General features: G+C 37.9%; 1 protein-coding gene across 3 annotated transcripts in view; it reads right to left on the reverse strand.

Moving 5' to 3' along the window:
• CDYL (chromodomain Y like) overlaps positions 1–25,036 on the reverse strand; it is a 241,451-nt gene that overhangs the window by 182,913 nt on the left and 33,502 nt on the right. The window lies entirely within an intron of this gene.

Raw genomic sequence — 25,036 nt, forward strand, 5'->3', positions numbered from 1 at the left:
GGGCTCATCGCGCCCCGCCGCGGGGCCGGGCCGGGCTGGGGCGGGCGCGGCGGCGGTGCACGGCGGCGCGGCTGGCTCCGTGGCTCCCCCTCTCCGGTGTAGTGCAAAAAGCTTCCTACTTGCGACCAAAAAACCTGCCCCGGCTACTGAGCATGCCCAGTGCGGCCGCCCGGGCCCGGCGGAGCCGCGCTCCCGCGCTCCGGGTTTTCGGACCGCCCGCGCGGGAGGGGCGGGGAGGCCGGCGGGGCGGGGCGGCTGAGGGGAGCAGTGGGCTCCGCTCCGGGCCGAGGCGGGCGGGCTGCCGCCGAGAGCAAGCCGGCAGGAAGGGGAGGAGCCAGAGAGCGGTGGGCGGGGCCGAGGCGAGGCGTGGGCGGGGCCGCGGGGAGCGGTGGGCGGGGCCCCGACTTCTCCAAGTCCCCTCGCGGGGGGTCGGACCCGGCTGCGGCGCTGTCCGCCTGTCCGCCTCGACGTGGGTGCCGGGACCCGGGCCGGGCGGGACTGAGGGCCTCGAAGGTCGAGGCGACGGCGGCGGTGCACACTGGGGCAGGCACTGGCGGGCCCGAAGTTGGGCAGGGGGCCGTGGGAGCGAGCTTCCCGCGTCCGGAGCCCACTGCCCCGACGGCCGCGCCCGGGTCGCCAAATGCTCGGCCTCCCACAGAGCGTAGAGCTCCCGCCTCCGTGCGCCCGCCGCGGACGCCCGTCCGGGGCCAGGCCGGCCCGCAAAGGGCGGGCGGCGTGGCCAGGTGGAACCCCCCGCCCTAACACGTGCCCGCCTCCCCCTCGGCAGCCGTCAAGACCCGGAGCCCGAACCACGAGCCCCGCTGTGTGGCCCGGAGCGCTCCGGGCACGCTCGCTGGGCGGCAGGCCGGGGGTGGGAGCCGGGGGCGGGAGCCCGGCGGAGTCGAGGGCGGCGCGAGGGCGCGGCTGCCTCCACTCTGCCCGCAGCTTCCCCCACGCCAGGCCTCCCTGTTCCTCTTGGAGCGTCCACCTCCTCGGAAGGGGAGCTGGGAGGAGGGGCCAGAATCTGGGCTCTGGGAGGTCTGGGTTCTAATGGAACGAAGCTGTCAATGGGGGGAACGGCGTGGACGACTAAAACGACAGGCCCTCGCGGTCAGAACAGCTATGGGCTGACACTTCCGACACTTCTTAGGAGAGATGGGCAAAGTGGGGACGGCCCGCCTGGCTAGCTCCCAGGACACACCTGCCGGGAGACTGGACGTGTCTCCATCCGTGCGGAATGAGGAAGGGGCTTACTGGCTCGACTCGCCCAAAGAGCCAGCAACTTCAAACTGTCCTCCCGAACTTCTCCACGGGACACTACGTAAACATCGTTTCACATTCTCTCCCCACCCCCTGCACCTGGAAGGCACACTGGAGTCTACATTTTCCCCAAAGGGTCCTCTGCTGCCACTGCCTCCCTGGTGCTCTATCTAGCGCTGGTTCCTAACCGACCTCCCACTCACCAGGCTCCTCCCATCACTTTACTTCTTAAAAACCAATTCAATTGGGCCCCAAACACACAGTTTAACTACCACAGGGCTTTTCACAGACCCCGCTGAGTTTCCTGCCCTCCCCACTCCCGGGAAGGAGCACAGCGCTTGCCCTTAAGTCACTTAAAGTCCAGTCAACATTCTTTTTACGCCGTGTCTCTACCTGCAATTTCCTGGGCCCGGAACGCTCCCTTTCAACCTTACACTCCAGCTCCGACGTCACCTCAAAAGCATAGCCTTCTGCCTTCCAGGACAATATGCCACTCCCGTCTTCAGCGGCTCTTGAAGCCCTCAGGCGTGCCCCCATTGAACGGCTCATCTTACTGTTTTAACTGTTTCTCCACTTTTCCTCGCACGCCCATTTCTAGGCTGTGACCTACCAGATCTCATCTGCAAATTTGACTCTCCAGCCCTAGCTCCATTCTTTACATACGAAATAAGTTTTTATTCAAAGAGTTGGAATTCCAACGTTCGCAATAAAGTTTTATACCCACACATCCAACTTCCATTATCAATGCTTTGACAACAGAATCACAAATTAATGGCCGACCTCCTTTACCTGCTAAGGAGCTCTCAAGCTCTGCCTCTTTCCCTGATGGCCCAGCCAGATTCTCTCTGCCTTCTCCAAATATTTGTTTCTCTTTCCTCCCGCTTAACATTTCCATTATCTGCTGCATTTAATTATTGTCTTTCTCGCCACACAAATTCATCAACGACAGTTGTAAGTTCCCTGAAGGCAAGGACTAGGACTTCATATATAATCTGTGAAGTCTCAAAGCAATTACTGCACACACCTACTGCAAGTACCCAGATTTGCAGGAGATGGTTAAAAATCACACAAACATAAGAAAATACAAATAAAAACGAGATTCTCAATATAAAGTGAACAGACACATCTTACATGTAAACCCATGTGCAATGATAGGTTAATAGAAATATAAAAATAAACACTTCTTCTTCTCTCATGGCCACCACCCTAATTACTGCCACCATCAGAACAGAATTTAAGCACTCACAAGTTGCTCCACCGTGTGCTTAGTGGTCTGTAATGTTAAATACACTGTCTCCAAAGTCTCCAATACAACCACCATTACCAAGGGGAGAGGGGGAAGAAACAAGGATAGAAAGACACAACAACCATACTCAGATATATTGAGCTAGTACATTTCATATATATATATATATACATATATATATATGTATATATATATATAATCATAGTGCTAAGATGACGTCCGTCAATGTGGAGAAAAAGAGGAGGGAGGAATTACAATTTAAAAAAAGGTAACCCCAAAAAACCAATTTATAGGGACCTTTAATTCTGATGGCCTGAATTATTTATGTTGCTGTGATTAGTCATCAATATTAAAACAATAACCACTGGGTAGAAGTCACCTCCATAACAAAGCGAGAGTAAGCCTTTCTCCTAAGCTCAGCTCCAGCTACCTCTCTCCTCCAACAATTAGTTGCTTTCCATGATAATTAAGAACACTGGCAAAGGAGACCAGTACTAATATCCAACCAGTGACTGAGAACTTGAGCAAATTTTCAACTGTCCACTTTGTTCCTTCTCATGTCTTCCACAGAAAACACCCATCAGTTTACTGAATGCTATTTTGCTTATGTATATATTTTACCTCAATTAGTTCGAACTGTCTTACTTTTAAGCAAATTCTGCTTTCTTCGTTCATTTTACCATATAATCATTTATCGGTGCTCATAACAGAAGTAAATACATCCAAGACCATATAATGGCTTTGAATTTATACCACCTTCTTTGAAATAGTGAAGTCTTACAGTAGTTACCATGACCACGTGTGTGGGTGCTGTGAAAGTACTTTCTCAGTGAATTGAGAATAAAAGTGAAATCACATCCCCAAAACACATCAAGAAAGATATCTGCATTGTACCAAAAATATATGCAGCACAATAGTATGTTCTAGTAATATACATAAATCTCATGGATTACAGAAGTGGTCAAAAAGTGAGATGACATACATACGCAGTTAAAATACACATCTATCGGCAATAAGCTTCAGCTCTTACCTGACTTTGAGCCAGTGGTGGAGACCAACATAAATCAGTTTACTCCTTTTCCAAATTTATCTGAATTGGTAATTGACTATCAGCACCCCTCAAGCGAAGACTCTTCAGATCCAGAGTGGAAGCCATTTTCCATCTCAGCCTAAAAATGACTAATCTCAAATTAGAGGGTCTCCCCTTTTCCCATTTAACCGACCAACCAGTCGCTTCTTCCATTCTCCCAATAATCTGCATTTCATCTACATTTCAATTCCCAGGCTCCCTAGAGGGAATGGGGGATGGGACTGGAAAGACAAAAGAGGCCAAAGGCAGGTTGGGTGGCTGTAGAAAAGCTGCTGATAATGATTCCCTTCATCAGTTTTGCACCCCAAAAGCATCTTGGCTACCTCCTCCAAAACCCCAAATTTAACTGGTTTTTATGAAGAAGTGAGTTTGGGGGCGCCTGGGTGGCGCAGTCGGTTAAGCGTCCGACTTCAGCCAGGTCACGATCTCGCGGTCCGTGAGTTCGAGCCCCGCGTCAGGCTCTGGGCTGATGGCTCAGAGCCTGGAGCCTGTTTCCGATTCTGTGTCTCCCTCTCTCTGCCCCTCCCCCGTTCATGCTCTGTCTCTCTCTGTCCCAAAAATAAATAAAAAACGTTGAAAAAAAAAAAAAAAAAAAAAAAAAAAAAAAAAGAAGTGAGTTTGTTTGTTTATGCACACTGTAGCCAAAGAGAAATTAAATACTGTTCTTGTTATAGAACATTCATTCCACAAAACTTGAGGAAATTCCTACCTCAATCACCTACCAAAAGAAAGTAAGAAAATTTCAAGCCTGAGAAGCAAAAGGGAGCAACAGAGAGAACCAGTCACAAGATGAATTCAGATGCTAGGCCGGTCTCTGAACTTAGAGCCAACCAGTTCTTCTTTTCTTGAAAGCTTAAATTGGATACCAGTGTCCTTTTTCTCTTCTGGACAACCAAAAATCTCTGATTCTTGACTTCAGCTGCTGCTTCCTCCCCTGGCCAAATAATCAATTTTCCCATTTCAACTGGCAGCCTCTTGCTCCCTGCATCCATCTTGGTCGTCACAGGTATTATTCTCTCTGGTATCTAATCCAGCTGCCACACTGCTGTTTCCTGGCCCAATGCCACCCAATAATCTCTGCCCTAGTGATATTAATTCAGAGACTTCTTCACATCTGATTTCACCAATTTCCTCTTAAGTTCAGGTTCCGACATTGCCTAAACCTCATCAATGCACAACTAAGGGTCCTTTTCTTTCTTAACTAGATTTAGTGTTTAATTGTTGTTCCTTTTTCTATTTAGCTAATGCTGATTCTACCAAAAGAATCCTTGTAATATGTATTTGATTGAAGTAATCAAGATTGAGAAAGTTTTCGTTCATAACGTCATCGTTACCCCATCTTCTGGAAAAAGAAAATGACCAAAAGTCATAAAGAGCAAACAGCCTTGAGGTACTGGCATGACCTTCTGGTTGACTTTTTACCAGGGAAGTAACTAATTCATTTTGGATTTTTTAAAAAAAGCACCAAAGGTAAATGTCCCTTTAATTATTGTGATGGATAATTATGTTTGTCATTCAACTAAGACCATCCCAGTAAACTCATTATCTTCTGGCCCTTTCTAGAGAGAGATTATCAATAAGAGAGAGCCACTAAGCAGAAGATGAGTGTGGACAACATAACATAAAGACAACAGAAACATCCAGCCCACCAAAATTAGCCCAGGTCTAGAACAGGACTAAAATCTAAAGCAAAGATAAGAGATTCAAAATGAATTCAAAAGTAAAGCTGGGACCACACAAGCATACAGAAACATGTATTGGTGCTTGGTTTTTTCAATCACTGGCATCGGCTAGTACAAAGGTTTCAAATTGTGGTCCCCAGACCAGTAGCAACAGACTCAATCTGAAACTTGTCAGAAATACAAATTCTCTGGCACCCCAGAAATCTGTTTAATAAGTCTTCTACGTGATTCTGATACATGCTAAAGTTTGAGAAGCAGTGGTTTAGAATAGTTTTGTTTGATTCTTTGTTGTTGTTTTTTATCAAGCCACAGATTTCAAACCATTAATGGATCTTTAGATCATTTTAGGAGATCTTGAGTAGTATTTTTAAAATGAGACAAAATGGAATGGATAGAATGGAATGGGCTTGGAAGAAGGATCAGAATGCATTCATTACTCTATGTTTCTATTATGTACACATACATATTTATATATATACATATAATATATATACACATAATATATATATATATATACGTATATATATATATATATATATATATATATATATATATATACATGCATACACACACATATACATGTATATTATTACATACTAGGTCATAATGTAAAATATGTTCCTTACATTTTGATCCAGATAAAAAATTTTGAAAACCAACGTTAAACCCCTCCATAGTTGGGTTGCTCATTATATATGAATGGTATTGCCAAAGTGTTCTAAAACCATTTTCTTAAATGGTTTAGTGATCCCTTTTTTGTAGTACAAATTATTTCTCCATAAATACTACAAAGGTGTTTGGACCAGGTTCCTTTCTGAATTATCACATACTCTAGAGTAATATATTTTGAACTAATGAGGATTTATAGTACAGATTTAGGCATTTTCTTTCCAAAGAATATGAACACATTTCCAAAGACTATTGCTAACAGACTACAAAAAGTGAATGCAGTTTAATTTGGTCAACAGTAATATTTAAAAAAAATAAATAAATACAAACAAGAAGCACTTACCCTGTTCTGGGAACTGTTATCAGCACTTTACAAATATTAACCTTTTTAATTCAACAGGCACCAAATAAAAATTATAGCTAACATTTGCAAAGAACTGTAAGCAATCACATCCATCCATAAAGCACTTTTTGGAATAGGCACTATTATTGGCCTGGTTCCTAGTAAGTGGGGAAATCTAGGGCCTGAGCTTTGAACCATTAAGTTAAAGTCACTCATCCACCCAATAAATATTTATTGACCATTTATTGTATGCCAGACCCCTTGTTAAACAAGGTATATACAACATCCCTGATATCAGGCAGCTGATACTCTACTGGGATGGATAGACATTAAATTAGCAAGTAAAAAGTCTCAATTATAAATCTCAAAAAATTGCAGGACACTGTGAGCACATAGGACCTGGAGATGAGTCTGGTCTGTTGCTCCCCCAAAGACAGTGTCCATTACCCCACGGGTACTCTACACATATTTAGATACCAGCAAAGTAGGATCAGTGAAAAATTATTTTCAAATAATATACCTAAAAAAAAGCATCTAAGTATCCATCATGGGAGAATCAACATCCCAACTTCCATGTAATTGCTTTATAATTTAACATAAAAAAATAGAATATTAAACTTTCAAAATGACATTAGAGGATACAACAAAAACCTGTGTACCACTCCCCAGCTTAAGAGTAATATTTCTATATTCAAACCAATACTTGGCAGATTTTTGAATAATTTACGGAAGGTAGGGAGTATACTATATTCCATTCAGTATTCAGGGTTTATTTAGTTGTTGTTTTTGTAAATTTTTAAAAATGAATTATTTATATTTACAGAAAAATTGCAAAGCAGAGCTGGAGGCAAGGCTCGACCCTACAACCTTGGGATCATGACCTGAGCTGAAATCAAGAGTTGGATGCTCAACCAACTGAGACACCCAGGCGCCCCTCCCCTACTATTAACATCTTACATTAGTGTAGTATACTTATCACAATTAATGAGGCCAATACTAATGCATTACTATTAACTAAAGTCATTACTTTATTCAGATTTCCATACTTTTTACGTGATGTCTGTTTTCTGCTCCAGGATCTCATTCAGGACACCCTATTACATTTAGTGACTTTATCTCCTTAGGTTCCTGTTAGCTGTGACAGTTTCTCAGATTTTCCTTCTTTTTGATGACCTTGACAGTTTTGGTGAGTACTCGTTGAATATCTTGCAGAGTATCCCTCAACTGGGATTTGTCTGATGTTTTTCTTGACTGGGGTTATATGTTTTTGAGAGGAAGACCACAGAAGTAAAAATGCCTTTCTCATCGCATCATATCAAAGGTATGTACTATCAACATGACTTATCACTGTTGATGTTGACCTTGATTGCCTGGCTAACGTAGTGTTTGGCAGGTTTCTCCACTATAAAGTTGCTCTCCCCCCACCCCTTTCTATTCTCCACTGTTTGGAAAGGGGTAACAATGGGAAGCCCACATTAAGGAATGAGGAGCTATCCTCTTCCTCCTCCTTGTGGTCAGACTATCTACAAAAATTATTTGGAATTCTGTGCAGGAGACTTGTTACTTATTATTTATTCAATCATTTCTATTAATATGGACTCATGGATATTTATTTTATACTTAGGATTACAAGCTGTACTTCTTTATTGTGTTACTCTGACTGTTCTAGCTTTGACTATTAAGGCTCCTGTGCCCCTTTGACATACCCTGATCATGGTTGGGGTGTTTAAGTATGTGTGTATGACCAATTCCTTACTTTCTGACATTATTAGATGCTCCAGACTCATCTTGTGTATTTTCTGCTACAGTTATAGAATCAGCCATTTTTCCAAGAAGCTGTGGTTCCTTTTAGTGAAGAATCATCTTAGAAAGCAAGATGTGGATGCTAATATGCTGATGGCTATTGGGATATCTTTAGGTTTTGATTAAGTTATACCTAAAGTAGTGAGCTAAAGTCCGAAAGAAGAACTAGGTTAAGAGGATGGTAGAGATGGTCCCAGTCTGGGGGAAAAGCTTGTGCAAAAGCCTAGATGTTTAAAAAGTCCATCTTGAAGAATCTGAAAAAAGCTGGTGGGGCTGCATCGCAGAGGGAAGGGACATATAATGGGATTAAGAAGCAGCTGTGTTTTGTGGGTCATGACAATGTCCTTGGTGTTGTAAACAATAATCTGATCAGTATTTTTAAAAGCATGGCTCTATAAAGAATAAGTGGTTGGGACAGGGTAGTTAGGGAATTATTGTACTTTTGCATTAATTTTGATCCTTTTTTTTAAGATACAAAATTATTTCAAAATAAATTTCTGGTGAACGCTTTGCTGATGCCAAGCACCTATTCAGTATGCCCATGAAGTTACTGACACTGCCTTTATGATCTTCATTGCAACATTAAATAGAAATGGTGATAGTGAACATCTTTTCCTGAGTTTTATTACAAAGGGAAAATTTTCACCATTAGAAATGATAACTGCTAAAGTAATTTTGTATTCATATTTAACTAGATTAAAGAAGTTCTTTTTTAGTACTAATTTTATTTCTTAATAACTTTTTAATGCTTTTATTTTATTTTTGAGAGAAAGAGAGAGAGAGCAAGTGGGGAGGGGCAGAGATAGAGGGAGACACAGAATCAGAAGCAGGCTCCAGGCTTTGAGCTTTCAGCACAGAGCCAACACGGGCTCAAACCCATGACTGCGAGATCATGACCTGAATTGAAGTCAGATACTCAACCGACTGAGCCACCCAGTTGCCTCTATACTACTAATTTTCAAGAAGTTTTATTAAATCATGAATGGATATGGAATTTTGTCATCTATTGAAATGATCATATGATTTTATTCCTTCGTTTTGTAAACATGTTGATTTATATTGTTTTTAATTTTAAACTAATTTGACTTTTCTGGAATAAGCCACATTTGGTTTTGATGCATTATCCTTTTTATAAATTGCTAAATTTGTTATGCTAATAATGTGTTTAGGATTTTGAATCTATATTTATGAGAAAAGTTGGCCTGAAATTTTCCTTTCTTATGTCCTTGTTGGGTTTTGATATCAAGTTATGTATGTCTCATAAGAGGAATTGGTATACATTTCCTCTTTTTAAATTTTTGGTTTGTATATGAATGCTATTATTTCTTCCTTTATTATCTATGTGCCTTTGCTTGTAAACCATCTGATCCTGGGGCATGCTTGTTGGAAGGCTTTAAATTATGGATTCAATTTTTTTCTTTTTTTCAATTGAAGTATAATTAACATACAATGTTATAGTAGTTTCAGGTGTACAACATAATGATTCAACAATTTTGCACATTACTCAGTGCTCATCATAAGTGTACTCTTTAATCCTCTTTTATAGATTCAAGTTTAATAAATGAATATTCAGGTTTCTTTCTATGTCAGTGTATCCACTTTATATTTTCAAATCTGATGGCATAAAATTGCTCAGAAAATTTTAATATGGGTAGGGTCTGTAGTAATGTCCCATTTCCATTTTTCAAATTATGTGTAACTTCTCTTTTTCTTTATAAGTCTTGTCAGAGCTGTATTAATCTATCAGTCTTGAAAATATTGATTTTGGACATTTTGATTCTCTGTTTTGGAAGTGTCTATTCTATTTTGTTATGCTCCTACCATTATAATTTCTTGTTTAATTTGGGTTTTATTTATTGTTATTTTTCTAATTTCTTTAAATGACTTTATTGACTTCGTCTTTCAGTTCAAATGTATGTATTTAAATCTATAAATTACACTGTAACCCACAGGTCTTGATATTTTACATTTTCATTATCATTTCTTCAAAATATATTTGTTTCCATTGTGGTTTCTTCTGACTTGTGGATTATTAGGAGTATCATTAGAAAATATGGGGATTTTCTAGTTATTTTTTGTTATTTCATTTCTGGTTTAATTGAATTGTAGTAAAAAACAAACATGAGCCGTAGAATTTCAATCCTTTGAAATTTGTTGAGACTTATTTTGTGTCCCAAATATCCTAATTTTCTATACGGTACTTCAAAAGACTGTATTTTGCAGTTGTTATGTGCAGTGTTATTTATATATATAAAACTTATATAAGTTAACATATAAATTATATAATTATATATTGTAAATTAAATATTATATTATTTACATATTAATACAAATATGTATTAAATGTAAACAGTAATATAGTAATAGTATAGTAATATAGTAATAGTAATATGTTTTATATATAAATATTCATTAATGTATAGGATAATATATTCTTATAAATGGAGATATATTTATATCTATATATTTCAGTTTACTATTTATGCTGTTCTGCTATTTATGTTGTTCAAATCCTTTGTCAGTTACTGGAATGGATGTGTTAAAATCTCCCAATATGATTGCTAATTTGTCTATGTCTTTTTAGTTCAGTTAGTTCTTGCTTTATATATTTTGAAGCTAATTATTAGGTACATACAGGTTTAAACTATTATATCTACCTGCTAAATGAAGCATCTTGTTATTATAAAGATACTAATAATACTTTTTGTATTATTAATTAATGCTAGTATATTAATAATCCTAGTCTGAATATTGTCATATACCAGTATACATTAATATATTAATAAGTGGTATATTAATACATCAATGTACTAGTATGAATTCATATTCATTTTTTAAAATGTTTATTTTTAAGACAGAGACAGACAGAGCATAAGTGGGGATGGGGCAGAGAGAGAGGGAGACACAGACTCTGAAGCAGGCTCCAGGCTCTGAGCTGTCAGCACAGAGCCTGACGCGGGGCTCAAACTCATGAACTGTGAGATCATGCCCTGAGCCAAAGTCGGACGTTCAACTGACTGAGCCACCCGGGCGCCCCTCATATTAGTATTATTAATACTAGTAGACTTTTAAGTCTACTTTATCTGATATTAAGATATCTATAACCAACTTCCTTTTGATTTGTGTTTGTATGATAGATAAATCTTTTTCCATCTTTGTGTTTTTAAAGTTTCTGGATCATTATATTTTTGATATGCCTCTTAGAAACAGCGATTTTTTAAAATCCAGTATGACAGTCTTTGTTCTTTAATTGGGGAATTTAGTCCATTTACATTTAAGGAAATTACTGATATGTGTAGTAATATTATTGTACTATCATAATAATCAGTATTTTCTATTTATCCTGCTGGTTGTATATTTCTTTTCTCCCCCATCATCAATTTGTTTCAGATTGATTGAGATCTTAAAAAACAATATTGTCATTTTTTTCATTACCTTGAAAGTCATATTTTCTTTTACAATATATATAATGGTAACCCTAGAAAAAATAACCCTAGAAAATATAACTAAGTTTAATGTCAATACTTTTATCTTTTCCTAGATAACACAAAAATCTAAGAATACTTTATACCACTTGTTCCATAGTCTACTGACTCATGTCTTATCCTTATTGCTGTTTTGTATTTTAATTCTCTATTTTAAATTCCAAAAGTCATTATGATTATTCTTTTATATAGCCAATATTTATTTAGATTCACACACATAAGTAATCATTTATCTTTTTCACTGTAGTTCCACTCTTCTATTGGAATCATTTTCCTTCTTCTTGAAGAACAACCAATATATTTTCTTTATTGCAGATTGCTGCAGATGAATTCTCTCATTTTTGTCTGAAAATATTTATTTTACCTTTTTATGGAAGGCTATGTCACTTGGTATAGAACTCTAGGTTGGCAATTTCTTTTTTTTATAAAAAATAAACAAGATTTTTTCTTCCAGCTTTATTAAGATATAATTGACATATAACATTGTATAAGTTTAAGGTGTATAGCATGATGATTTGAGACATATATATTACAAAATTATTACCACCATAAGGTTAGTTAACACTTCCATCACCTCACATAAATACAAGTTTTCCATGATGAGAATATTTAAAATCTACTTTTAGCTACTTTAAGATATATAGTACAGTATTGTTAACCATAGTCACCATGCTGCATATTAGATACCCAAAACTTATTCATAACTAGAAGTCTAAATCATCAAAGCAATTGGTTCTGGTGATGTTACAGTTTAGTTTGAAGAGGAAAGATAACAAACTCTTGGCCACTAATAGATATATGAAGTTCATAAGTCATATATATTACGCATTTATAAGTCTAATGACTTACACATGTGTGCTCTTTATTAAAGAATATACAAAATAGAAACTGGTTTAACTATTATTAAAAACAGCTCCTTATGAGACTTGATTTATTGGACTGATAATTAGTATATCAATTGTCTTAAATGGTTCCTTTTAAATTACTAAATGATGTGTTACAGTATAGCAAGAACTTGATTAATTCCAGTCCAATTAACAAAAAAAAAATCCCAGATTGTTTGGGGGATTTATTTTTAGAAGTATGAGAATAAATAAAAAAGACCACTCAAATGAGAGCAGTTCAGAGCTTGCTATAGCAAGGAAGTCAGCCACAATCACTTGTAGGGGGAAGAAACTTACAGGAATTCAAACTCAAAGAAACTAAAAAGTCAGACGAGTGTGAAAGCTTATTGGGAGAAAAAGGAAGTAGTCAGGGGTACTCTGATTAGAGGTTGTTGGCATAGGGAAGCTGGAAACGGGATAACTAGAAGCAGAGCGTCTTATGTGATTGGCTTAGAAACATATTTGGCTTTTCTTCCGGTTGTTCCTGAGTTGGAATTGGGGTGCAAAATGCAGGTCACTGGCAGTTCAGATTCTGACTATTCTGGGGCAACTGTTGCAGAAACCATGATTTAGCTTCCTGGATTGATTGTTTGAGAGATTGTTTCTTATTTCTTATTTTCTCTCAGTATTTTATATATTTTTTGTCTTCTGAGTTCCATTGTTTCCACTGTGAAATCTGCTAGATTTTTGTTCTTTTGAAGGTAATTTGTCCTCTCTTACTATTTAAAAAATTTTCTCTTTGTCTTTGTTTTTCAGTAGTTTTACTACAATGTTCCTAAGAGGTTGTGTATTTATTATTCTCACTGTTCATAGGATTCATTGGATCTATGGATTGATATCTTTCACCAGTTTGGGAAAATTTTTCAGCTATTATCTCTTAACATTGCTGCTGCCTCAATTTCCTTCCTTCTTGAAATTCAATGAACATATGTTAGAATTTTTCACTGTAGTCCTACATGTCTTGCTATTTTTTCTAATTTTTCTATTCTTTTGTTTTCTAGACACTTTTTCTGACTTATCTTTAAGTTTACTAATTCTCTCTTCAGTTGTGTCTGATCTGCTCTTAAACTTTTTTTTGTTGTTTATTCTTTAATCCAGACTATGATTTTATTTATTAATTTCTTTCTAAATCTCCTTGACCTTAATAATATGGTTATTTCTAAGTTAGTGTCACAAACTCACATTTGTAGCCTCTGTGAACCTGTCTTTATTGTCTGCTGTTTCTATTAATTTTAGTTCATGTTATTTTACTCCTTATGTGTCTATTTTTTATTATGGGCTAGATACGATATTTGCAAAATTGTAGAAATGTTTGAGGTCCAGGATAATGCTATCTTTCTCCAAATTGGATTTATGTTTGTTTCTGCCACCTACACAAGTGTGCAAATACTCAAATGTTACCCAAAAACAATTTTAGAGATTGATGTAATTCAAACCTGAGCTACAGTCTCCAGGAGAGCCTTTTCTGCATTACCCTTTTACTCAAGTCACTTTGAACATCTCTGTAAGAGAGAGTTCTAGCTTAGTATTATAACACATATTTGGAAATATAGTCAGAAAGGTGAGCTAAACCCTGAAATTGCATAATAATTTATACCAAATTGAGAACATGTTAAAGTTCCACATCAAGGAATGGCACAAGGCCAGTGGACTTTATTTATAAGGGGTATGATGGGGCTGGGATTTGGGTTGGTTGGGAGCAAATTACAGCAAAAGCATGAAGTGAAGCCTCACTGATTTATTTGTTTTTCTGAGAGTTAGGCTTATATTTGATAAGTCCATCTATAGTAAACCCACGTGTTCCCCTCTTTACTATAAATATTTTAACCAGGCATTTTCCATTCCTGCCAGGTTTCTTTTTGTCCCTTTGTGCCAATTTTGTCATAGCTTAGGTTCAGATTTCTCACCCCGAATAGCTCAGCTTCGCATCTACCTTCCTCTATGCTAGAAATGGATGACCTGCCCCTTACTTTGCTGAGGCTTCTCCTTTCTTTATTCATTGCCATGAATATTCCTCTAAATGAAGCAAGCTTTTTTTCTGATCAATCCACAAGGAACCAATGCCATCAGTATTTAGCATGAAGCCCATCAACACTGCATGGTCTTCTGAAAGTAGCATAAACATTTATTCTTGGTAAGTTTACTACTTGGATAATCTTTTTTTAAATTTTTTTTAATGTTTATTTATTTTTGAGAGAGAGACACAGAGCATGAGCAGGGGAGGGGCAGAGAGAGAGGGAGACACAGAATCTGAAGCAGGCTGCAGGCTCTGAGCTTTCAGCACAGAGCCCAATACAGGGCTTGAATCCATAAACCATGAGATCATGACCTGAGCCAAAGTCGGATACTCAACGGACTGAACCACCCAGGTTCCCCTAATCTTTTTTTTTTCTAAATTACCATGTTGTTTTTTATGTCTTTGGTCTTGTTGATGTTTTAATGCATCTCTTCTCTCTGCTTTAGAAGAGAGCTCCAAAAAAAAGTTTTAGCCAACAATACCGTGAACTCATGAGCTCCTAGTATATAGGGTGCAGTGATGATAGTGAGGTCAAAATGCCATGAATTATTACTGGTGCATTCTTTTCTTTTTAATTTGTTTTATTGAGGTATAGTTGACATAAAATTGTAAGAAATTTAAAGTATACATAGTGGTGATTTGATATACATATTTGATACACATATACATACATTGTGAAAGGATTCCTTCAGTCTAGTTAATTAACATCCATTACTTCACAAATTTATCTTTTTTAAAATTTTTGTAGGAATCTTTGAGTTCTATTCTCTTAGCAAATTTTAATACTACAATTCCGTATTATTGCCTATATTCACCATGTTTTTACATTAGATCCTCAGACCTTATTCATCCTAAAGTGAAAAGTTTGTTCTACTGGTACATTCTTCCAGTAAGTTGTTATGGAGCACTGAGTGGGGTGGGTAATTCTTTTTTGAGAGAATATGACTGTATTCGGCTGAAATAAGTTCATGTAGATAAAAGATTGTTTCAACCCCAGGTTGACTGACTAACTTCAGTTAAAGAAACAGCAGATTTGCTTTCGGTAATAGAGGTAAAATAACACTAATCTGTTCAAGGAAAGTTATTGTTAAAGTCTTATAATTTTTAAAATAAAAAGATCAATGGATTCATTTAGTTTAAGCTATAGGATCTGAAGAGTTACTTAAAATATAAAAAAATGAAAACAATTTAAAATGTAATATGTAAGCATGACTAAATAAATTATAGCATATCTATAAAATAAAATATTATATAGCCCTTAATAATAAGATTTTTTCAAAGATGAGGAAATGCTTATGTCTTAATGTGAAATGAAAGAACCTGAGCATAATGCATAAAATATCTCTGGAAAGATGCACATACCAAAAACTAAAAAAGCTGGAATGCTAATTTTTGTTAAGGAGGAGAAACAGGTGACTGAGAGTTAGGTCAGAGGAGAATCTTCTCTATATCCATTTGTACCTTCTGATCTTGAAACTGTGTGAATGTATTACTTAGTTTTTAAATATTAAAAAATTAAAATGAATAACCCAGAAATATAAATATTATATACACAGTATAATTTCAACTATGCAAAAATGTACATAGAAAAATATGTAGCAGGAACCATGCTCATATACCAACATGATTCTCTCTGGAATTATAGAGTTTTTATTTCTTCTTACTGTATTTCTGTATTTTCTATAGCTTTTATGTAAGAAAATGTATTTTTGATGAAAATAAATTTTATTTGAAAATAAATAGAAAATATGAAATTTTAAAAACTTGGAAACTATTTTAAATATCCTTTACAGGTTTACACCTTATCATCAAGTTTTTTCATTTAGGAATAAAGTCATCCTTTGGGAGGATTTTAATAAGTTTATTATAAGTGAATAAAATTTAACAGTGCATTTTCTTCAAAAGTTAAGTTGAAATGGTTTCCTGTTTCCATTAGTAGAAAAGGTCAATTTTCACTTAAAAGATGAAGTCCATTCTCAGAGTTAGGAGAATTGAATTCTCACAGTGGGTCTGCAGTAGCTATGTACCTTGAACAAGTAATGTAACTTATATAGGTTAAATAATTTTCAATTTGGAAACAAAGAGCTTGGGCTAGATTAAGGTTTCTAAGCGTTTGGTATAACTTGGGACCTGTACCCTTTTAAAAAAAGTACTGTGGAAACCACCATCAATTTGCCAACTTTTTGTTTCATTAAGGAAAATCATAGCAGTCAAACAGAACTCACAACTGCTACCCTCTACTATATATGATCAACATTGTTTCATAAAACAAAGGAATTTTAACACATACACAAAGTAGGAGAGTCATAATCATAAGATATAGGGTAATTATTTAAATTGTATTATTTAGTTTTACCAAAAAAATCATTATAAAAATGTTTTTCTCATTTTCTTGAAGACATGTGTTGGGGTCATGGTTTAGATAAGGACTATTTTCACTCTAAAATAGTATGATTCTAAGTAAAGAAATTGGCAACAAACTTATTTTAAATAGTTTGAGCTTATATTCTATACACTTATTCATGTCAATCAATTATAGATACAGTGGTGGCCCAAACCAATCATTTATGTTCACACAGAGCTTGAAAAAACAGTGACTTCCTTCAGTTATCAAGTAAGCATAATAATTTCATTTTTCAATACACAATAATGGCAGGTACTGGCCTAAATGCTCTATACCTCACTGAATATCACCATAAGCTCTGAGGTAGACAGAAGTAACTCCATGTTATCAAAGAATCTTAAAGTGACTGAATTTCCACAGTTGATTAGACTGGAATTTAGGTGCTATAAATTCTAAAACCTGTGTTGTTTTCATTTCCTCTATCAAAGTAATTTGCTTTCCTTGAATATTATATTGTTCATAGGCGATTTATATGATAACTCATTCTAAATCTCCAAAGAATATAGAAAGTGTTTGAAATCCATCCTTGCCCTCTACGAATTTAAAATCTGACCAAGGAGGCAACACACACACACACACACACACACACACACACACACACAAGAATTTTCCTCAGAATGCAAGGCAACATAAAATTGTGCTGAATAAGTAATAATAAATACAGTAGGCAAATTTTTGAGGAAGGTAAAAACCACAGAACCAACTCTGAGACTTGAGTTGGGCATTTCAAGGGTAGGGGTGGGAAAAGAATATATACTTCAAGAGAGGAAAGACTTTGTGAACAGAAGTTTAGAAGGAAAATGAAATGCTTGTTCCAGGGAAAATGAAGAGAGCAGAAGATTGAAGTGAAAGTAAAGTGAAGGCCGATAAAACGGTAAAAATAGGTTAGAGTTGAATTGTGGAAGCCCTACACTGAAGACTTCTGACCAGCTAATGACAGGGCAGAGGCTGCCCTTGGGAAGGTTCAACAGTAGGGAATTGGGGAAGGAAGGCATGCATGAGAGCTAGCGGCAGAAAGAGAGGACAGCGATTTATTGGAGACATTAATGAAGAAGTCTGTGAAGTACAAGAAGAATGGATGAAAGAAAAATTGGAAAGAAGCAACATGTCAGGCCTTGTGATGGATTTCATATGAACAGTGATAAGGAGGGGAAGGATCAAATAAGTATCCCAAATTTTAAGCTTTATATTTAGTAGGAGAATTACGGTATGGTAGGCGAAAATAGGGACATCATGAAAGTTTATTTTGGAAAAAAAAAGAGAATTTAATTTTAGATATAAGTTTGGGAGGCAGCTTAACATGACAGACTGGAGTTCAAATTTTGTTTTTGCAATGTTGAGAAAAACTTGCTGAAAGACCAGGGCAAGTTTCTGTCTCTGTCTCTCATTCCCAGTTTCCTAATACGTAAAACTAAGAAGATAAAACCCACCAGTAGGGTGGTTCAGAGGATTAAATGAAATCTGTTTTTTTTTTAAGTTCATTTGTTTATTTTGAGAGAGAGAGAGAGAGAGAGAGCATGAGCAGTGAAGGGGCAGAGAGAGAGAGGGAGAGAGAATTTCCAAGCAGACTCTGCACTGTCAACACAGAGCCCAATAAGGGGCTTGATCCTGTGAACCGTGAGATTATGTCCTGAGCCAAAATCAAGAGTCGGATGTTTAACTGACTGAGGCACCCAGGCACCCCGGAATGAAATCTGTTCTTAAAGCACCTATTGTAGCATGTACTGTATACAAAAGTTTTTTGTTTTTTTTGTTTTTTTGTTATGACTAAGTGTCCTGATAGCACTAACAAAGTTCACTAAATGGCTGACCCAATGAATGTCAAGTACTAGTGGAAGATCCAGTAAATAATTTGAGCTGAGAAATTGGAACTCAAGTGAATAGTCAGACTGGAGAGTCAGCTGTTAAGAATGATAGTTGATGCTTTAAGGGTTAGTTACCCTAGCAAGTGAGAAGAGAGAAGCTGTCAGACTGAGTGGTGAACTTGGGTAATATCTATAGTCCGAGGGTGTGAGGAGGAAGAGAAAACGTTTCATAAGGCAAAGACTTAATCAGAGAGCGAATAAGAGAAGAAAGAGGAGGTGATATTACAGAATTCAAGAGGGAATGATTTCAACAAAGAAGCAGTGAACATCTCCAAATGTTTCAGAAAAGGCACATACCATGTTATTACTTAAATTTTAGAGCAATTTCAAGAGTTGGCATGATTGTCAAGAGCATAGGAATAAAAGTAGTTGGGAAATAACTCTTTAATTTTCAAATGTTCCTTATTACAAGTTACACTTCATTTGTTTAATGTATCCAGAGAACAAAGGGCAAACTTCAACCAGTCTTTGTCCAAATTGTCACAAAACTAAATGATATAGTCCAACTGAGATTTGCATGTTGATGAGGCCAAGAGCTAAATGTCAAAGGTCAATTGCCTTATCTAACCTTCAATATCTGGTTATAACTTCAAGAGATCTTATGGGGCTAAATACATCTTCTGATATGAAAATCTGTCAACTTTATGGTCTTGGAAATATGATCTATTTATATTCATGACTTACATATGCCTCTGAAAAATCATAGCTGCGCATCATCCCCAATGCCCAGCTGCTGCAAGTACTTGGCATAAGGAGTTTGAGTTGAGGCTTTATTGGCAAAAGATGCCAAGGACTCCATTCAATCCAACTGAAATTTATGAAGTTACCACAATAGATTTATAAAAATGAGTTGGTTTGCAAAACATAGGCAATACAAAGAGTTAAAGGACATTGTCAAAGGGAAAAGGGGGTAAGGAAATCAAAGCAAGGATAAAATTATTACAGTGCAATGCATTTCATTTGCTAAACAAATTTGACTCTAAGTTTCCTAGTGGCCAGAGCACTCCCAGTTATGAGGTTGCTGCTACTATTTGTAAGATAAAAGGATGTTTCGTAAAAGCCATGGTTCTCCTGAAGCTGCAACCCCAGGGGAATTTCTCCTATGGGTCCTCATAAAGAGGAATCCAGCAAAGTGGCAGCCTGGGTTATCAATAAGATCCCTGTGTTAAATATAGTGATGCATTACTTAGGGTCGGGTCTGATAGCACCCCTCTATGTATGCACAATTCATTCAAGTCCATTCTCCAAGGAGGCAAATATGTGTGATCTAAACACACAGGACTCTCACAATCAGGTTTGGTCCCAGGGTAAATTTTAGGGTATCTAGCAGAACAGACAATATATATACCTTTCAGGGAATTTCCACAAACATTATTTTTCAAAAACCGGTCTCTGCTAAAGGACTGGACAGTAAGGAGTATAAGGTTGTATTCTCCAGTGAAAGCCCAGAGTACAAGTATTCTGTATGACCTAGGGCAGGCACATGTGCCTTGATCACTGGCAGACCCAGGGGAAAGACAAGGTTATTTTGTGAAAGTGATCTAGTCTAGTTGAGCTCACAGGTGGTCAAACACTTCTAAGGGAACCCATGACCTAGTGACTGTGGACAAGTCACCATTTTGACTCCTTTGCGCTTATTCTCTCAGTTTAAAATAATAATGAAGATTCCTAAAAATATGTACTATTTTGGTTTGCGCAGTTTCAAATGTAGTCTCCCATTTTTTCTGATTTGATCCTTATGGCAAGATGATGAAGCAGGGCAGACACAGTCTTCATTTGATAGACAATTCCCCCACAAAAGGAAGAGGGGGCTTCTAAAGATCTTCTTTGAGGGCTAAGATTCCATGGTTTTCACTATGAGATGTCTTGTCTATCTGATCCTTCAGGGATAGCAGCCTTGATTGTTTAAGATTCACCTATGCTTTTTAAATGTAAAATTCTAGTTGGCAGGTAATGGCTTATGTTAGGAGAGCACCATGGAGGTGTTCCGTCAATATTATCCTGATTTCAGCCCACACTGTACACTTAAATCTTCCCTGTTCTAATTCTTCTTCACCGAAGTTAGGATGAAATCCTGTTAAACTGCAAGTTCAGAAATGTACATTTTTAAAGTTGTCATGCCAGCAGGCAAAAAAGAGTATGACTGAGTGACTTACAGCTTTAAAGATGTATAAAAGACCTTTATTTGGAGGCACTCCCAACCCCCTCAATTGCCCTTCACAACATTCATCTTGGGCAGGAAGGAAACGGATCTCTTTCCCCATGGTTTCCAGCCTCAGGGATGGTAATGGGGCATTAGTGGAATTCTCAGAAGCACCCCGCCCAGGATACATTGCAAATATTAACATGGGCAAGAGGCTGCTAGGAAGGCCCGGTATCCCTGAGCTAATTGCCCTGCCCATTATTATGGCTTCATTCTACAGGGGATTCATTGGGTCACATGTGCAGCAACACAGACTGGAGATGGGAGAAGCTATTTAATGGCTGCAAAAATAGAGATGCCATGCAGGCCGGCACACAGATGTGGCCTTGCCCAGTATTACCAAATTCACGCTGGGCCCTGAGCCAACAAAGCAGTCGCAGGAAGGATGAGCAAGCCACCTCCATAGCATGTGGCTATTCCTTCAATTTAGGAAAAGAAAAGCCTTTGTTAGGCATTTACAATGAATGAAAGTGAAGATTTCCTGGATCAGTTTGCATTTCCAAGTATGCTTTCCTCTTCTATCATTTCCCCACCTCTTAACTGGGAGAAGTTTTAAAACCAAAATGGTTAGGTAGAGTTAAAGCTGGTCTGTACCAAAATGGAGCAGATTATCTTGTGAGTGTGTTTTCCATCCTTAGCCCTGAGCGGAGAGTGCATTTGTGGGGATATAAGGGTGTTTCATCCACAGTTTTCCTGTTCTTTTTGTAAACAACTGTCCTTCTCATTATCATCATTAAAGTTCCAGACACTGAAGTTGGCTGAAAAGCAAAAGGAAGTATGCTTTGAATATATTTTATAAAGGGGAGCGGGAGTGAAGCAGGAAAAGTATATTGATATGTTTAAATAAATGTTATTCTTTTGGAAGAATGAATGTGTTGTAGACCAATGCTTCTCAAACTTTAACATGCCTACAGGTAATCCGGGGACCTCATTTAGAAAATTTTTTGTTTAATGTTTATTTATTTAATTTTTTTGAGAAAGAGAGAGAGAGAGAAAGAGCAAGCATGAGTGGGGGAGGGACAGAGAAAAGGGTTGAGAGAAAGAATCCCAAGCAGGCTCCATGCTGTCAACACAGCCTGATGCGGGGCTCGATCCCACAAACTGTGGGATCGTGACCTGAGCCAAAATGAAGAGTCAGATGCTTAAGCTACTGAGCCACCCAGGTGCCCCTCCAAGGACCTCACTAATGGGCAGAGTCTGACTGCGGGTCGGGGGTGGGGCCAGAGGGTCTGCATTTCTAACATGTTCCCACGTGATGCTTGTGCTACTGGCCCACAGACTACACTTTACATAGGAAAGGTATAAATGTAGGTTTATATACCTTGTTAGCAACATTTCTATCATTAAAAAAAAATAATTCTGGACTACCCTCATTAGACCATTAGAAGGGCATTTTGCTCAAAGCCAAACGTGTAATTAAAAATGCTAGGAAGACAGGTCTGACTTTTTTACCATAAGATAGCAAACTCATTTCTACAAAATTACAGTACAAAATCTCCACTTTTTTCTCTAGCTTCTATCACTTACATGTACTTTTCATAGCCATTTAGTAACATCATGCTTATTAATTTTAAGAGGACTAAGCAGTAGCCACTCTCAAAAGGGTCCCAGTTTAGAAAATAAATTATAGATTCACTCTATTTACAGCCCAAACCTGCTTGTATAGTTACCTGGCATTTAACAGACTGTTGTCCTGTATTGCTTATTATTTCTATTTGTGTGTATATCTTAGGTTTTTGATGAGATTACGACTTCTCTGAGAGCATTTCAATCATTCACTTGATCAATACTAAAACAACCTGGGGTCATTATCCATATACAATTGAAAGTTGGATTCAGATAGCTCTTAAGATCATAGAAGTCTGTTCAATAACTATCCGGGTAGCAGCAGCAGCCCTGGTAGAACAAATTCATCCATCCATCTATCCATCTATCTGTATGTCCATCTGTCCATGCATCCCATCATCGCTCCAAACCTTATTTAAAACCACTGTGCCAGGTGCTGGGCAGGATCCTAGAAGTACAACAGCAATCAAAGTACAGCCTCTGCCTCCAAGACTTCTTGTTTATTTCTTCACATAGAAATATTTATTGACTCATTTTTACAAAATAAACTTTTTTTCCCCAGCTTATTCAGATGACAGAGATATCCTCTGTTTGGAGAAATAGGAACAGGAAATGAGAATCTATTGGAATGAGCACAGATCCGGAAATACACAGAAGGTGGTTTTGGCTCAGGTTCCAAAATGGTCCAACCACTTCCATTCCCTGGGCCTCAATTTTCTCATCTGCCAGTTGAAGGTGTTCAATGATTGCTGAGATCTCTTCTAGTCTTACAATTTTATTAGAGGAGTTTGAATGTTTTCTCCTTTCCTGTTAAAGACTTGTAGGAAGAGAAGAATTTTAGAGAGCTTTGAATAGCAGAGGGAATAAGACCGTAGAAGCCTTTGGAAATGGTTTGGGGCGCCTGGGTGGCGCAGTCGGTTAAGTGCCCGACTTCAACCAGGTCACTATCTCGCGGTCCGTGAGTTCGAGCCCCGCGTCAGGCTCTGGGCTGATGGCTCAGAGCCTGGAGCCTGTTTCCGATTCTGTGTCTCCCTCTCTCTCTGCCCCTCCCCCATTCATGCTGTCTCTCTCTGTCCCAAAAATAAATAAAAAACGTTGAAAAAATTAAAAAAAAAAAAAAAGAAATGGTTCATTGCAAGCCAAGAAACTTCTTCTTCTTGGCTTTTGGCACATTTTCCTTTTTACCTTTCTCAACTCCATCATTGGTTCTGCAGTTTACCAAGATTTCCCTTTATTTATTTTTTCACTAAAATTTGTTTTTCACATCTTTGCTATCAATCTATTTAACCACATACTTTTTCCTTTCTTGGCTCCCCCTCCTGTGTTTGTTCATCCTCTCAACTTTCTTTCCTCATATTTCTCAATGCCATCATACCTCACTTTTGCTTCTAAATTCTTTATTTTAATGTATTAAAGTCCTCGGTGGTTCAGTTGGTTATGGCTCAAGTCATAATCTCACAGTTGCGAATTCAAGTGCCTTATCGGGCTCTGCAATGACAGTGTGGAGCCTGCTTGGGATTCTCTCTCTCCATCTCCCTCTGCCCCTCCCCCCTCAAAATAAGTAAATAAACTTAAAAAAATTAAAAATATAAAAGTTGCATAACATTCCATGGTGTGGATCTTCCAAAAAAACCCAACCAAACAAACAAAAATGGATTGAAGTCTAATTGACTTCAAATACCATATTGATTTCAGGTATACAGCATAGCATGTGCATACATGCTATATACATATATAGCATGATTTGACGTTTGTATACATTGTGAAATGGTCACTACTATGTGTAGTGGCCATTTCTATTCCAGTTCTTGCGATCAATTATCATTTTTGCTCACTCCATTCTTTTTCTTACTCTCCACCTGAAGCCATTTGATGTTTGCCACATAACCTGTGTTATTCATACATATTCTTCATACTTTTTCCCAGTGGACAATGGAGTGGTAGAAATATTGTATCTCTTGGAAAATCTGTCCATGTGATTTGGTATATGAAAAATTACCTGACATGCTCTGAATGGCTTATTTTTCTACAGATTCATTCATTTATTTGCTCAACAGATACTTATTAAGCACCTGCTATAAAGAGCACTGTGTCAAGGCACAGGAAGGAGTGAAAAGAAGGACAAGATATGATATTTATCTTCTTAAGATATTAAATATTAGAAGAAAGAGTTGTAGTGGCACCTAAGTGGCTCAGTCGGTGAAGTGTCCAACTCTAAGGTTTTGGCTCAGCATGATCTCATGGTTCCTGAGATTGAGCTCCAAATTGAGCTCCACGCTAAAAGTGTGGACCCTGCTTGGGATACTCTCCTCTCTCCCCACCCCTACTTCTACTTATGTATGCACCTGCATGCGCATGCACTCCCTCCCTCTATCTCTCAAAAAAAAAAAATTAAAAAAAAAGAATTACAATGCAGTACGACAAATGTCATATTGCTATGAGAACATGGGATAGGAGCCCCCAATGACTGCTGTGTGAAAGCTTCTCTACTGTATTACATTTGACTTCCCAAACACTGT

Source organism: Panthera pardus, unplaced genomic scaffold, assembly GCF_024362965.1.
Source record: "Panthera pardus isolate Hobbes unplaced genomic scaffold, ASM2436296v1 HiC_scaffold_17, whole genome shotgun sequence".
Classification (NCBI taxonomy): Eukaryota; Metazoa; Chordata; class Mammalia; order Carnivora; family Felidae; genus Panthera; species Panthera pardus.